Here is a 14,824-nt window from a genome sequence, read left to right on the forward strand (position 1 = left end):
TCAGTTATTTTACAAGTCAGCAGCACTAAGTGCTATGACCCAGTTACCCAGTTAAATAAGTTTTGCAAAGTGTTTTAGCTATATTTCTGTGCACTGAAATCATCTAAGCCAGTTGGTACGTAGTATTTTGCAGAAAACAGATGTTAAATTGCATTTATTTCACAAAATGAAAGCTCTTAAGAGTTTATAAAATCAAAATTGTGTTGAAACCTACAGAGGATACATAGAAGATGTAGTTCTTAAAAGTTGCCAGTGCTTTTATAGAACAAAAACATTTATTTATTTATTACTTTTTAAAATATCAAAAATTTTGTTCATTTGATCCTTCTACAGTTCCTTTTTCCCTTCCTATTCAAATTTTACTGACTGGTAGTAGCAATCTTCAAGTTAGTAGCTTCTCTTTATTTAATAAATGACACTAATAAGTAAGAACATGTAAACCCATTTAACTGAAGCATGTAGAAGTGATTTCCACAGAGTTATAAGCGTAGAGCCAGGAGTAGAACAGTGAAAGGGGAATAATGAACAAAGAACCCTGATTTCCAAGGCCAGGCTTTCAAATAATGACCATACACCACTATTTGCTCAGACGACTGTAATATAATTGATTGCATTATATTACCATTTATGCTCTCGACATACTTTCTTTACTGGGTTTGTAAGTATGGAAGACACCAGTCTGATTACTTGGGAGATGGAAATCTATAGCTCGGAGACCAAACTCAGCCTGGACAGGCAGACATGAAATTCCCCCTCTGACTGCAGCACCTTCAGGCTCCCACCACGCGCCCTGGATTTGGGGAGTCTTCTCCAAGCAAGTGGCTTCTGTCAGGAGGAGCCATGTTAATCTATGTCGTTGGCTTACATCATTATATCTGCTACTTATATACTAAAGCTATAGTTACTCTAAAGTCAAAGGATGCTGAATTGAAGATACTTTAGGGTGCCAGAGGGGATTTGTGGCTATAACTCTTACTCCTAGAGACTAATGAATACATCTAGGGGCACTGGCAAAAACATCACAGTTTCTTGGACTAGTATTAGCTGCTGGCATTGAAATTACACAAGTTACAAAAAGGTCATTAAACCTTTCCTGGTCTTCTGCATCAGTGGGCAAGTTGCTGCCAGGCTGGACACATAACTGCATCATCTGTTTTAATGTGATATAGTACCAAGCCATGCAGATAAAAACTTCTTTAGGGTTGGACACTGACACTATTACTAAAATGACTGGTAAACTTGATAAAGGATTTGATGTTCTAAAATAACACGTCCGTATGTAAAAGACCTCTCTAGTCTATTACAAGCATTCAGTGTCAGCAATTTCCCACAATTTTACAATTCTTCATTTTTAAGACAGCAAAGCCATTCCCCGTTAACATGCCTAAGTGGAGCATCCTAATTCTTTTGTGTCAGAACAATACTTTAAGGCCTCTCTGAAAATAACTTGGATGGTGCTTTAGTCAGGACAGTGTGTTAACTTGTTAGGACATTGTCAGGCATAGACAACCAAGCGTCATTCACACAAACCAACTATCTTGAGAGAAATGTTCCCTTTCTCAAAACTTTGAATTCAGTAGGAGAGGAGTCTAATGGTTTGTAGCTGATGGTCTGTAGTGAAATTAGGATGTATATCGTCATCCTTTTCCTGTGTCCCCAGTCAGGAGGAGAGGAGAAGGGTGAGTACGTGCCACCTGGGCTCCCTCGGCTTGTCACTGAACCAAGGGCAGATCAACCTTCCACAGTCCTTATAACAGCCTCTGCTTACGTTACCTGGTAACAGCCACATGAGCAGGAGATAGCACAGCATCCTCTCTGAAGGGACATGATTTATGAGAGGAGAGCACGGCTGTGTAGATTGGGCTGTCCTGCACCTGGCCTGAACAGTAAGTTCAGGACATCAGACGTTGGCTTGGTTGGACTGGCATTAAGGTCCTTCAGGATCATTCCAGCTCTGTCAAAAGGAGATGCAATTCCCTTTGGAGCTGGCTGTTTAAAACTACCTACCAGGCTTTACCCAAATCTGAATACCAAAGGTGTTCAAGATTTGTCATGAATAATATTTAGTTACTCATAAAGCACTCAGTGAATGCTATTTAAAAACAAGTGGGAAGGCCTCGTTTGATTCTGCTTGCTTTCAGCAACCCGCAGCAGAGTTGAAAACCCTGAGGCTCCCTGCCTACAAAATGCATGGCCAGGATGTGAGGGATTCAGGTCGTTTCAAATTAGGCAATGATTAGTAGGCAGTAACTTGAACTCGAAATCATAGTTGGTGAATTGGGACTCTGCGTTCTGTCATATTCACATCCATGAGGGCCCCCTGGGACCATTCAGTGCTTCCAGGCCATGGTCTTTTAAGGGTTTGGGCACTTGGTTGGATTTTGGGCTTTGACTGGGGAGGGAAGAGGTAACTTAATTTTGCAAGAAGTCTCTATTTGTAAGGTCATGTTTCTAAATCCATCATTTTTAAGAAGCAAGGTTTTGATGTTCCAAAGAGACGTAATTACATGCACCCTTGCCGATGTTTTTCCCCCTAATTAGGACCTTTGAAGATAAATTCACTTGTCCACCTCTGACATGTGAAAACCGAACTGCAGGATTAACAAGGAATATCCTATTAATTTCACCTCTGTATGAATTCTCCTGTAGTTAAGACCTTGAAGGGACTACTTAAATGAAAGCTTTTTAATCATATACTTAGTACATGGCTTATTGAAGTAGGAGAGCTTCTCATTTTGTACAATTTTAAATCCCAGTGAATTTTTTGAAGATACCTGAACTTATTAACAGGATTAAAAAGTGTATATATATTTGGGTGTGGGCGGGTGAGTTGGAATTAAGTTAAGGAGTCATAAAGTACAGTCAGAAGTATGGTCTGTAATGTTTTATACTAACACATATAATGCCTTTTGTACTGCAGGTGCATCTAATTAACAGTGTCTGTACTAGACAAGTGCAGAAATATTAAGCCAGAGCTTTGCCTACTGGAAAATTGTAATTCAAGTGATTTCCATAGTACTTCAGTTGCAGGAAAAAGTCTTCAAAGCCCTGTGCTCTTGACGATAAGTTCGATAGCTCTTAGCACTGCTAATGAACAGCAGAGGCCTCAGGAGAGCACAAGTGGCAGATCTGCCTGGCAGACTCCCATGTAGCTTTGCTGGCTCTGCAGAGTTTCCTTCCCGTCCATGGTGGCACAATCTGACAGGCCCACCACATGCCCTTGGTGTTTCTCTTACGCTCCTGGGCCCTGAAGGCAGGTGGGTATGTGAAAATCACAGCTGCTTTTACTGCAAAAGAAACTTCTATTTTTTAATTTTTTTTTCCTCTTCTTCAGCAGGGAAATGTAGCCTGAGAGCATCTCCAAGATATATATATATATTTTTTAAGAAATATATTGTTTATTTTGAAAGGGCAGGTACACTGCTATGGCATCACACTACTGTGATAACACAGATGTTAAAGTTGTATTTGCTCTGAGAAGTGCTTTAAAAGCTCCTCCTCTCCATTAAGTGTAGACAAGTATCTCAAGCCATTTGGGGTCTAGTGCCTGACATTTAAATGTATGGGTAATAGCACAGCTTTGGAGCAATGTTACCGAGGTCAGCCCCCGGCTCAAAGGAGACTCTTATAGGAGACAGAGAAGGTTTCCTACTGCAGAAATGCCAGTACTCAGCATTCGATTTCTTTGTGACCTAAGTGGCAGTAGGTAATGAATTTAACATAAATGAAGATGCTGCTGGGTTGACCAGTGCCCTCTATTCATTTTCTTTCCCCATAAAGGGAGAAGAGAGCCTGCAGTACCACTGCCACAGCTGGTGTCCTGTGGCCACTGTTGGAAGGTTTCTTCAGCAGGGATTCAATATATCAGGTATTTGCAACCAAAGTTTGTCTTCACACTGAAAAACTGAATGAAATCTGTGATGATTAGTGAGAGAGTACTTTGTCTGCATTAGAGGCAAATCCTGGGCAATCAGCCTAGCTTCTCCAGCATCATTTTCTCAGTGCTCTTTTTTTAGCAAGAGAGCTATGAAGATTAATTAATTGCAAATTGCTTTGGATGAGAGGCATTAGGTAAATATTAGTTGCTGTTGTTAAGAGCATTTCAGAAAAAAAAAAAAGTTTATCTGCAGACGAGGTGAGTTTTTTCTGCTTTTATTCGCACCCATGTGATTCTGGTAAATGTGAAAAATCTTTGGTAAAGGCCACCTCCAACCATGCTGCTAGTGCCTGTGGTGTAATATTCTAGTAGTAATTCATTAACGAAACCCACCTTTATCTTGACAGCTTTCATTCTAAAACAGTGTGGCAACTACTGCTGTTTGCCTACAGGAGGAAGGATGTGCTAAGTAATGAGTAATTCATGGGTTTAAATACGAAGGGAATAAATTGCGCTTTAAAATATTTATAAAATGTTACTGGGGTCTATTGTGAATTGTCAGAGCAAAACACCTATCTAATTTTACTCATTCTAAAAGTGGATAAAAAATAAATTCTTTTACATATATACATATATATAAACCACAAACAGAATACTTCCTTAAAATTATGGAAAAATTTGAAAATTAAAATTATCTGCACATGGGATTTAAGAAGAAATATATGACACAGAACAGAAGCACTTGGTCTGGTAGCAGTACTGTTCCTTATACTTATTCCTCTAATTCCCAGTCCTGAGCTTATTGTCGTGTTATTTTAGCAGAAAGATATAAATAGAGATAATGTGGAAGCTCCCTGAGCAGGTTTTCAGGTGGAATTTGAGACCTGAGACAGCTGGCAGAGCAGCAGTGAAAGCTGCCTTTCTTTTGAGTAATCCATCCAGAATCCAAGCTACAAACTCCCCATTTCCTGACCTGTATTTCCCAAGCCACATGCCGCTTCACTACAAGTGAAGCTGCTAATAGGTTCCCAGTAGGTGGAGGGCATTTGCACCACACATGGGATGTTATTCACATTACAAAACGCAGATGCTTGACATACGAATGACCTCTGATATGGTAAGTACAGACTTTCGTATGTTACCGCAGCATAGTAATCCCTTGCAAAAGCTTTGGGTATGAATTACCAAGAATGATCCTCCCCTAACAGGGCTGAGGTGAATCTGGGTTAACAGACCTGCTAGTATTGCTAAGTGCAGAGTTTGCTCTGCTCTCCCTTCCTTAAAAAATCTTGGACTGTTTCAGACTATGAAACAACCAGTCGAAGGGACTGCCTGGCATCCTTCCCTACACACAGCCTCACAGCTTTTTAGAGCTCATGAACAACAAGACACTGAGAGACTCCTGATGACCAATGTGGAGCAACATTGCCAAGCCTCAGAGATGATAATGTCCCCATGGCACCAGGGGCTAGCAGAGCTCAGAAAGTCACCAAAAATGGCCTGAGCAAGTAGTTATGGACCCATGTGCAAGAAACAGTGAACAGGGGGATGTACCTATTCAGGTCCTGTTGTTTAAACCTTTCCCAGGTGACATTGTTCCTAGTTTGTGTTCTAATGAACCTCATTTGGTGATGCAACACCCTTTGAACAACTCATTTTAATAAAAGTTATGGAAAGCACACTGTGAAACCCCAATGATAACATTGATGTAGGATAATGTATTTCAGACCATGTGTCTCCTAAGGCGAGTATGACCATCATTAGAAATGAAGATCCACTCCACCAGAATCCCATGCTCACAAATAGTCAGTGCCTTGTCAGTAGCTGGGAAAAAGCAAATAGCTTCAGTTTATGTAAGTGGTAACAAATTTTTCTTTAGGATTTTGACACAGTTTCATGAACTTCCTCTGGGTTTGCTTTTGGATCTTGTTTTCTTGTTTATACAATGAAAAAACAATGAAAAAATTGAAAAATATACTGACTTTTTCAGGTCAGTCAACACACCAAATTTTCTCTGTAAGGTTTGTGATTTGGTTAAAATTGATAATGAAATTGTAACTGTTACACCTCAGACAAGACTTTTTATCATCCTCTGAATTCTCTGGAATTGAGAAAAAGAACACAGGGTTCCTGTGAATTTGGAAACGTAACAGATTCTGCTGAAAAGCCTCTGAATTAGATTAATTTTTTGGGAGGAATCTTCATGAGTATTTCACCTGGTTCTTGTTAGCAGAATGCAGGGAATTGCAACAAATCAAAGACATTTTTGCACATTGGGTGATCTGGAAGATTTAACAATGTCAGTATCATTGCCAACTTCTAGTCATCTATTTATTTTTTTCAGCAAGCTGTTTTGTGAATAGAAAAACTGATGAAATCTGGCCTCCTCTGAATTTGTGCTGTGTGTTTTATAAGTCTCCACTACAGCGATGTTGACAGCACAACCAAGTCCCAGTTACTCCCACTGCAATGCTCCCAGTGCTCCATCAGGTACAGCATGAACACCCTTAGATCCTCCTCAGTCCTTCCCCATGAAAGGCTACATAAATAAGCCTTTAATAAAAAAATCCATAAATAAGAGGCTCGTTCAGAGCCTCTAACTGGTGTGCAGGCTCTGGTGCTGTGGCAGGTGTTGTGCCAGCAGGCCAAACAAGACCCACACAACTGAGCTCACAAGACAGGCTTTTTCTTAGAGAAAAACATTAATTTAGCAACCACTGGATTCTTAAGAAACCTGTAGGACCTGGAGTAGCTTCTACCCTCAGAGCAATTCAAGATACAGGGGAAATGGACAAAGTGAAGTTTATTAATACGGGACTAGTCCCACTGAATTACCCAAGTTCTGTTTCTCTATGAAACCATACACACACCAAAAAATTCTGAGAGAGAGACAACTCAAACACTTAATGCGTTAGGACATCAATTAAAAATAGAACACCACCTGGTACGACAGGGATGGTCTTGGGGACCTAAAGGAAGAGGGAAAAGCCCTTTGCTGCCTCTGTCAAAATGACTGCAGTGATACCAGGTGGGAAGCCTGGGGCTGGACTTTCCAATTGGTGAGCAGTGGGGAGCCTTTCTAATGCTCTATGGACACTTCAATTTAAGCTGGAGAACAGTCCTAGATTAGGAGATTTGACAACAAATGCAGCTGTCATACATCTGCTACTAAAAGAAGAACTATTGTTAAGAAATATATTATTAACTTAAACAGCACATGAATCCTTCAGAAGCTAAGACTGAGTGGATTACTGAAGGGCGAGTGCTTTCAGGCTATGTTTAATACATGTCTTATTAATTTAAAGCCTCACGATTGCCTTCAATGTGATTATGACCCCAAATCAACCTCCATTGTATTTGTCAAAGTTGTTGTTAAACTCTTTATGTGGTGGAACAATTACTTCTGAAAGCCTGACTGTTTTTCAGAAGGTAAATACATGAATCTCTGACTCAGATTACTTGAGCCTTGAGGCTTGGTCTCCCCAGGGTCTCATTCCATAAAACCAGGACCACCCAGCATCCTCCATTAGACGTAAACAAACACACACTTGCATACAAGGAGCTGATACAGTCACATTTTCCATTTGCTCCCCAGAAGTAGAAAAACGAAACTGGCCATTAAGAGCTGGGGGAGATCTGCTGCCAGGTCCTCCTTCCTGGTGTTCTTCCAAGGTACAAAGGGCATGGAGAGTGTTTGCGTCCCCTGGTGTTTCAGCAGTCACCACTGGGTTTTTGAGCCAGCATAGCAAACTAATATCCCACTTGCCCACAGCCTGAAGCTGGGGATGTAGAGCATGAAGTGTTAGGGGGCTGCCCCAGGTGGCAGACGACCCCAGCAGGACCCCTTGCCAAGCGGCAAGGCTTAGAGCCACAAGCAGGTTGCTGTGGGGGGCACCATGGCCATGGCTTAGCCAAGCAGTCACAAAGGCAGAGTCTTGCTGGTTCAAGGGTGTAATCCTTCCCCTGGTCCAGATCAGATAAGGCAATATGACAGCTATTAATTATATGAGCAAGTACTATCAAACCATATTTAACACAAACACAGCATCTGACAACTTCTACCAACCTTCTACCAAGATGAAGTTCTCTATTTATGACTTCCCTTTCTGTGAACATTTAATTGCTTGCTCAACAAGGAATTTTGAAAATACAGCAGTCTATGTATGGTGCTTTAAGTATTTATAAAAGGTCTTTTCTAGCATGGCTGACAGGATGCCTTGAAACAGCTCAGAGTCACAACATGAAACAGATATAGAAAGTCACAAAGATATCTGATATCTAGCAACAACCACGACAATGGCAATGCTTTGCAAAAACTATGTAGATGTATCTATGCCACAGTTTTAAACAAGAGCAGTCAAAGGTAACAAACTCCTCAGTGAGAAACAAAGCAGAAGTGTGAGTTCCTGAGAAGCATCCCTCTTTAGTGCTTTGAACAGCCCTTAACACAAAGAGACTGAACCTGGCTGTGCTCCTGTTTCACCAGTGCAATGTGGGTGCAGGGTGATAAGATGCCATTGAATCTTTTTAGAACATCAAGCCCTGCGCTTGGGAAGGTCACCGCGGAACAAAACATCAGCCCTACTGTCAGGCAACACATCCAGCTAATTCAGTTTTCTGCTCTCAGTGGTGATCAACAGCAGAGGCTCAGGGAAAAGCACGGGAATTGAGCAAAATAGAGTGAACTATCCCCTTGCCCCAAGACTCCTCTAACCTCAAAAGCACGGCACTTCGAGGGCTTCTGAGCTCAGGATGCTTTCTGTGTGCAAAGGAGCCCTCAGTAGCGTTCTCCTCTATAAACTTCTCCAGTCTCTGCTTAAGCCCACGTAACCTTCCCTGGCCCTGCTGCCTCCCCACCTCTGTACTTCCCACCTTTCAGCAGTGGGTGTGTTTTTCTTAAATTGAAGACTTGGCCCAGATGCCCCAGTTTGGAACGTGTGATGAGGCTGGTTCCTCACACAGTGCGATGCCACCATTTGGAAGACAAATCCTCGAGCAGTATCCCAAATGAGTAGTTGAACTGCATCCAGGCATTTCCAAAGACCTCTGCCAAAGTGTACAGTCAGTGCATGCATGATGCACAAGTATTTGATTTATACAGTCAGTTCCTACTTATATTTTGATCCCCATATGCTGTTTCTTTTCTTTCTCTAGAAAAGATGCTTGGCTGCCCGTCAACTGGAGAGAGTCCAATAATAAAGACCAAGCCCTAATGACCAGGAAACACTTTTGATGGAGAGAAGGTGGGCGGTCTCCTCTGACTTTATTTTTTCCTTTCCTTTCTTCAGCTCTCTTGGTGTGAAGGCATATGTGTGTCATGGAGGGGAGCTGAGTGTAAGGGATGAGTCATTCGCTTTCCTTGCTGTGCCCTGTTTTGTGCAGATCTCAGGCACAGAGAAGAAAAACAGACCTTTGTGTTGGAAATGGTATGGGAACCAACCTGCCTGAGCAGAGCTGCACAGATCACCTGGCTACACAGAGCCCGTTGCTGAGAAATGCATTTTTTTGCAGGTCCTGAGCTCCTTACTGACTTGTTACAACCATTAGTGATTGAGTCGGAAAGCTTTGTTGTAAACCTGTGCCTCCAGGAAACGTTATTTGTAATTCAGGTTTGGCCACATAGTCCATTTTAATATATTTTCCATTACATTCATTGATTTCCATTTTCCAAAAGCACATGCTATATATATGATCACCTAAACGTTTTCCAACCCCTTGGTTCCCAGCTGAACCCGATGGGAACCATGAGCAATTCGCTTCTGTTACCACTGGAGGTCAGGCACTATCCTGACAACCTACAGTAAACAGGGACTAAAATCCATGGTGACATCCTCCGAGATTACATCTGCTGATAAACCAAGTCAACCCTAAGAGAAGACTTGAGACCTTACTTTAGCTGAGGCGGAGCTCGGCCTAGGAATGAGCACCGGATTATTTGTTTTCCTGATGAGTAGTCAATCCTGATTTATTTCTGTTCTTCTGTCTGTGTATCTGTAATTCTGTTAAATTGGTTACTGATAACATTGGGAAAATATTTAGACTGAGATTAAGCTGCTTGCCTAGATAATGGCATAAGATGTAGATAATAAGATAATAAACACGGTAAAAATGCTAGAGGGTAAAATATTTTCAGTGAAGTTGAATTCAGCATTTGACCAAGTAGGAGAGTCCTGTAGGTGCTGAAAATGGTTCTTTAATTACAAGTTACACCATAAATTCAGATTTCTATGAAGAAAATAGGAGTAATTTTATGAACTGGTGTCATTTGCCTGATACAAACAATTCATCTGTTCAGTCTCTTTGATCCACTGATCCAGGAAATGATCAGCCTGACCCAGCTTTGCTGACTTGTGCAGGGCTCCTTGTTTGTGCCCCAACACCAAACACGCCCGTGAGAACTGAGATCTCAGCCCAACATGGCACATCGCAGGGAAGAAAAAGTGTGTTGCCGTGGGTCAGTGACTGGCATTTTTGGAAATCAGTGCTGTCAAGAAGCTACATGTTTTATTTCCTGCTGCACAGTCATCAAAGCCATGGGTTAGAACAGCAATATGCATAGTGACACCATAAAATACAAAATGACCTATAATGTACTGGGTGGGGAGTGCAGCAGTGCCTGCAGAGAAGCCGTGATGAGGACACTGGACCTTTTCTTGCCCCATGAATCTGTAATGGCTTCATCACTGCCCTTGTCCCCGTGAGGGTCAGTGCCCAGCCAACATTTCCCTCCACTTGTTTCGTGGCTCAGGACGATCTAAGCAAAAGGCAGAGACCTTCTTCACTCCCAGCATCATGTTACATCTAGAAGGAACACTTGCCTAAGATGCTGGAATGAGGAAGGAAAGAAGAAAAAATGGAGAAGAAAAAAGGTGATATCCATTGATTTCCCCCACTTCAGCCCCTACCAGAGCATGAAAAAAGTGATGATAGGAAGAATCTGCCCTGACAGGAGCCAAATTCAGGAGACACAGAGCCATGATGTTGCCTCTATAGGTAATGGCATGATGGGGCTCCATATTCAGGCATGTGATCAGCCCTAAACCTGATGCCAACTATTAGGATCAACTGTTTGAAACACTCTGCAAATCCATGTCATGATGTAAAGGGGATTTTGAGGACAATAGATAGCTCATGGTCCAAAAAGAGAAATCTGTAACTCTGAACTCAGCTTGCTCACCAGTATCTTGCAGTGAAGGAAAACCCCTTTTCACAGCTCCACTAAACAAATCAACATCTCCTTCAGTGGGGGTGAGGGGGGTACTGAAAGTTGCTTTCTGGTTCTACACATCAGAAAAATGAAGTTTAGCAAATGATCAAACACAAACAAGGGCAAAACAAACGGAACAGCCAACCATTTCTCAGAAAAATAGCCTCCAAAATGATGTTTTTAGTAGTGATTACAGAGTCACAGACATTTGGTATCGATATATCCAACTGTTATAATCCAGGGTGTATGTACGAGATTCTCCCATAGTATTTATCTTCAATGGTTTACAAGTATCTCTATGCTTGGCTACAGTTAAAGAACCAGTCTCTGAAACCTCATTACAGTTACATTATATCATTTGTGGTCTTTTGGTGTATAATTATATCGTTTGTGTTCTTTGATGGTATAATTAGCACATTAATGTTCAATCTGAATTAGCAAAACAAGACCAACTCAGGGTCCTTAGATGAAATACCTTGAAACCCTGTGACCAGAGGGGGACCAAAGCCTAGATGTGAAAGATGGAAAAAAAGTATTGTATTCCAAACATGTATTCAGTTTTCATGTTTGCCACTGACACTTTTGTGACCACTATTAACTCAGCAAATATGGGACTAATTCACCCTAAAAAATTGGCTATTGGAATTTGAAATAGTCACTCTACAGTCTCTTTACAATAAGCCCAGAAGAAGAGACATCTGCAGAGCCTCTCTTCTAGGAAGACCTGAACCACTTTCAAGAGGGGCCTATTTGTCTCTGCTGATTAGAAAAGAAGCCTATGGTGAATACTTCAGACGGAGAAATTCTAACTTTAAGATATCTAATTAGGGCAGATGAATCCCAAACCTAATTTGCTTGTGCCTTTAATTTCTCATTTGCAAAAAAATACAATGGACCATAATATTAAAAGCAATGATAATGAAGCTATTAATGCAGCACCGACAAAATGTATCTCTCTATTCAACTGTAAAATACCGTAAGATCCAGAAAGCTGTGAAGTATTATTTGATTTCATTGTTTTGGTAAAGTAACAAAGAAACTAAAAAGCTGTGAAGCGCCAGTAAAAGAGGACAAATACATGCTGCTGAAATGGTTATTTGAAGCTGATTTGACTAAAAGTAAGTACCATTTACCATCAGGGAACAGTACTTCAACAAGGGACATGCTTTGCTCTTAAGCACATGCTTATATATGAATGCCCAAATAAGCTATTTAAAAATAAGCTATAATAAGTCAAATAGTAATATAATATATTTAGCCAAAATAATATTAAGCCAATAAATAATTTAGCCAAAAGCTAAAATAAGCCAAATAAGCTATTTATTTAAATGGCACTTCTCAGGTGTTTACAGCTAAGTGTTGCCCTTGGTGTTCTGCTGGATTGTAACCTGAACATGGGCATTCAAGTCACTGCAGTTCCATGAGAATACAGGATCTGTGACAGTGGGTCAGATTGATGCTCTGGGTGGGTTTGTGTGCAATAATGCACAATTTGAGGATAAGAAGAATTAGAATTGTGCTGTGACATGAAGAGCCCATTTATTCTGGAGGCCTTTTGACAATTATGGCACCGTGGATGTATTAACTTTTATTCATGCACGTGTGCAATAGATTCAGAGAAAATGTCCATGTCATGAGAGGTTATTCGCATAAAGCAAAGAAATTTACAGGGATTTATTACCTGTAAAAATAAAAATCTTTCATCTGTTATTCTCTCTCAACAAATAAAGTATGCTTGTCAAGTGTAAAAAAGCTACTGTAGCCACAGATTTAGCAAGCTTTCTAAGTCCCCTGCAAAGGCAATTTGAAGGAGCTGAGCTTTACCCTAATGAGACAATCTTCCTGTAAATGTAAGATATTTCATGGATTAATTCTTTTAAAGCGTGAAGCCGTCCGGTAAAATCACAGCATCCAGTTTCATTCAACAAGTCTATTTTCTTAGCTAAACAACTTTAAATAACCAAACTGAAGCTATGACTCTCATAATTATAGACTATGAAAGCAGGCACAACACAAGCTACTTGTGACTGACCAGTATCTTAACTGGGAGTTACATAGTTGTTGATCAACAGCACCAATTTTTTTAGGAAAAAAGGGTAGAATAAAATGACCAGTCACTTATTTCAAAATTTTGGTTAAGCATGATTTACTTTCCACCCATGAAGAAGATATATTGCATGATTAGATGTAAGAGATTAAACTCAATTAATTGGATGTTCTGGGATTAAAAAGTAACAAAAACATGTGTTTGCAATAATCTGATTAAGGGGATTTTTGAAAGAGGAAAAGAGCAATTTCCCTTCTTATAAGAGTCTCACTGAAATTGATACGTAGTTTCTGCTCCCAAACCGAGAAACATGTAAATAAATAGCAATAAAAAGCAAAGCTTCTGGCTTATCAGAAGAAGGATTCTGTAAGTAAAATGAAAATACAGCTATCACCACCGGAAAAAAATGTCACCTTTGCAAGACATGCTACTTCATAAGCAAAGGAGGGGAAGACTTTTTCTTTTGGATCCCTATTCTACAAAACTGTGGTCTAAAGCTGAAAGATTTCTTACAGTTGGAGTATATATAAAGAGCCATATCCCATGGAGATCCTCTGATGGCTAACTGTGTGAGCACATACTTCTGCCTTTTCTCTGTCCAAACACTTACAGGGTAACTCTCCCTCTACGCAGATATTTACTTGCAGGAAACTTGTAGGGGTTTCATAGTTCTTAACCCAAATTCAAGGTTCAAAGACCTAGGAGAATTGCAGACACACACCGACTGCCTGCACTGCACTTCCGTAGGAAGCCAGGCCAGCAGGGAATGCATGTGGCCCCAGGTATTCCTTCTGCCCTCAGCATTTCCACCAGCTCTGGTGGATTTCCTCTTTTTGTCTTCAGAAAGAGTAACTGTCTCTACCCTCTAGCTGCATGTAGAACTCATATAAATGAGAAAAAGAAGTCAATAAATATAAAAGAGGAAGAGCAAAATGAACTATGTACAAGGTGCTGTTAGCCACATACAAAAAATCTGAGTCAACTATTAAGTATTTTGCTTTACATTTCAGTGAGGTTGATGTACTCTAATAAACTACTTTTTTTTTTTTTTTTAATGGAAATAATTTGTGGTGATTATTTCCAAGTTACTTGCGTTTGTCATTAAGCACCAATTAAAAACATGATATTAAAAATCCAAATTACCAGAAGGTCCAGGAGGTCTGGTATGACACTTTTGGTTTGTATAAGTGCACAGACTTACATTTACATTGTACCAAGTGCTGCAAAAGTAGCTAAAGCTGCAGTGTGGATGGGACATAGGAAAGAAAATTTCAGGTCACCATATGCTGAATTCTAGAATTGCGGAATAACTTCTGAAGCATGGGAAGCTAAACAAACCGTAAAAAAAACTTGAAGTGAAAGGCACTCATTTGTGGGGGGAAAAAAAAAAGGTTCATTTAATAAAATAGGTTATTTTTTAATAAATAAATAAATGCCTCCAAAAAGGAAGCAGTCTTTGCAAAAATGGTAATATGAATGATGGTATTCTCGTTGGCATGAAAGTCATGGAGTATGTAGTCAATTTGACCAAAAAAGTAGCAACTTCTCTGTTTTCAGGGAAAAAAAAAAGGCTTTGGCTTTAGAAAGCTACAACTGAAATGAGTGTGGATTATTTTAAGATAAGCAACAATCAAGGAAAACTGCTTAAGGTACACAACATGTAAGCCATGATCAGCTCCAAACCACTTCATTA

General features: G+C 40.3%; 1 protein-coding gene and 1 long non-coding RNA gene across 3 annotated transcripts in view; one reads left to right on the forward strand and one right to left on the reverse strand.

Moving 5' to 3' along the window:
* MTUS2 (microtubule associated scaffold protein 2) overlaps positions 1–14,824 on the reverse strand; it is a 284,967-nt gene that overhangs the window by 86,483 nt on the left and 183,660 nt on the right. The gene's annotated exons all lie outside the window — the stretch shown is intronic.
* On the forward strand, positions 1,612–10,235 carry LOC106041140 (uncharacterized). The gene is made up of 4 exons (XR_001210324.3): positions 1,612–1,886; positions 3,781–3,868; positions 9,032–9,120; positions 9,389–10,235. It is a non-coding gene; the product is annotated as an uncharacterized lncRNA (long non-coding RNA).

This window comes from Anser cygnoides, chromosome 1 (assembly GCF_040182565.1).
Source record: "Anser cygnoides isolate HZ-2024a breed goose chromosome 1, Taihu_goose_T2T_genome, whole genome shotgun sequence".
In the NCBI taxonomy this organism is placed as follows: domain Eukaryota; kingdom Metazoa; phylum Chordata; class Aves; order Anseriformes; family Anatidae; genus Anser; species Anser cygnoides.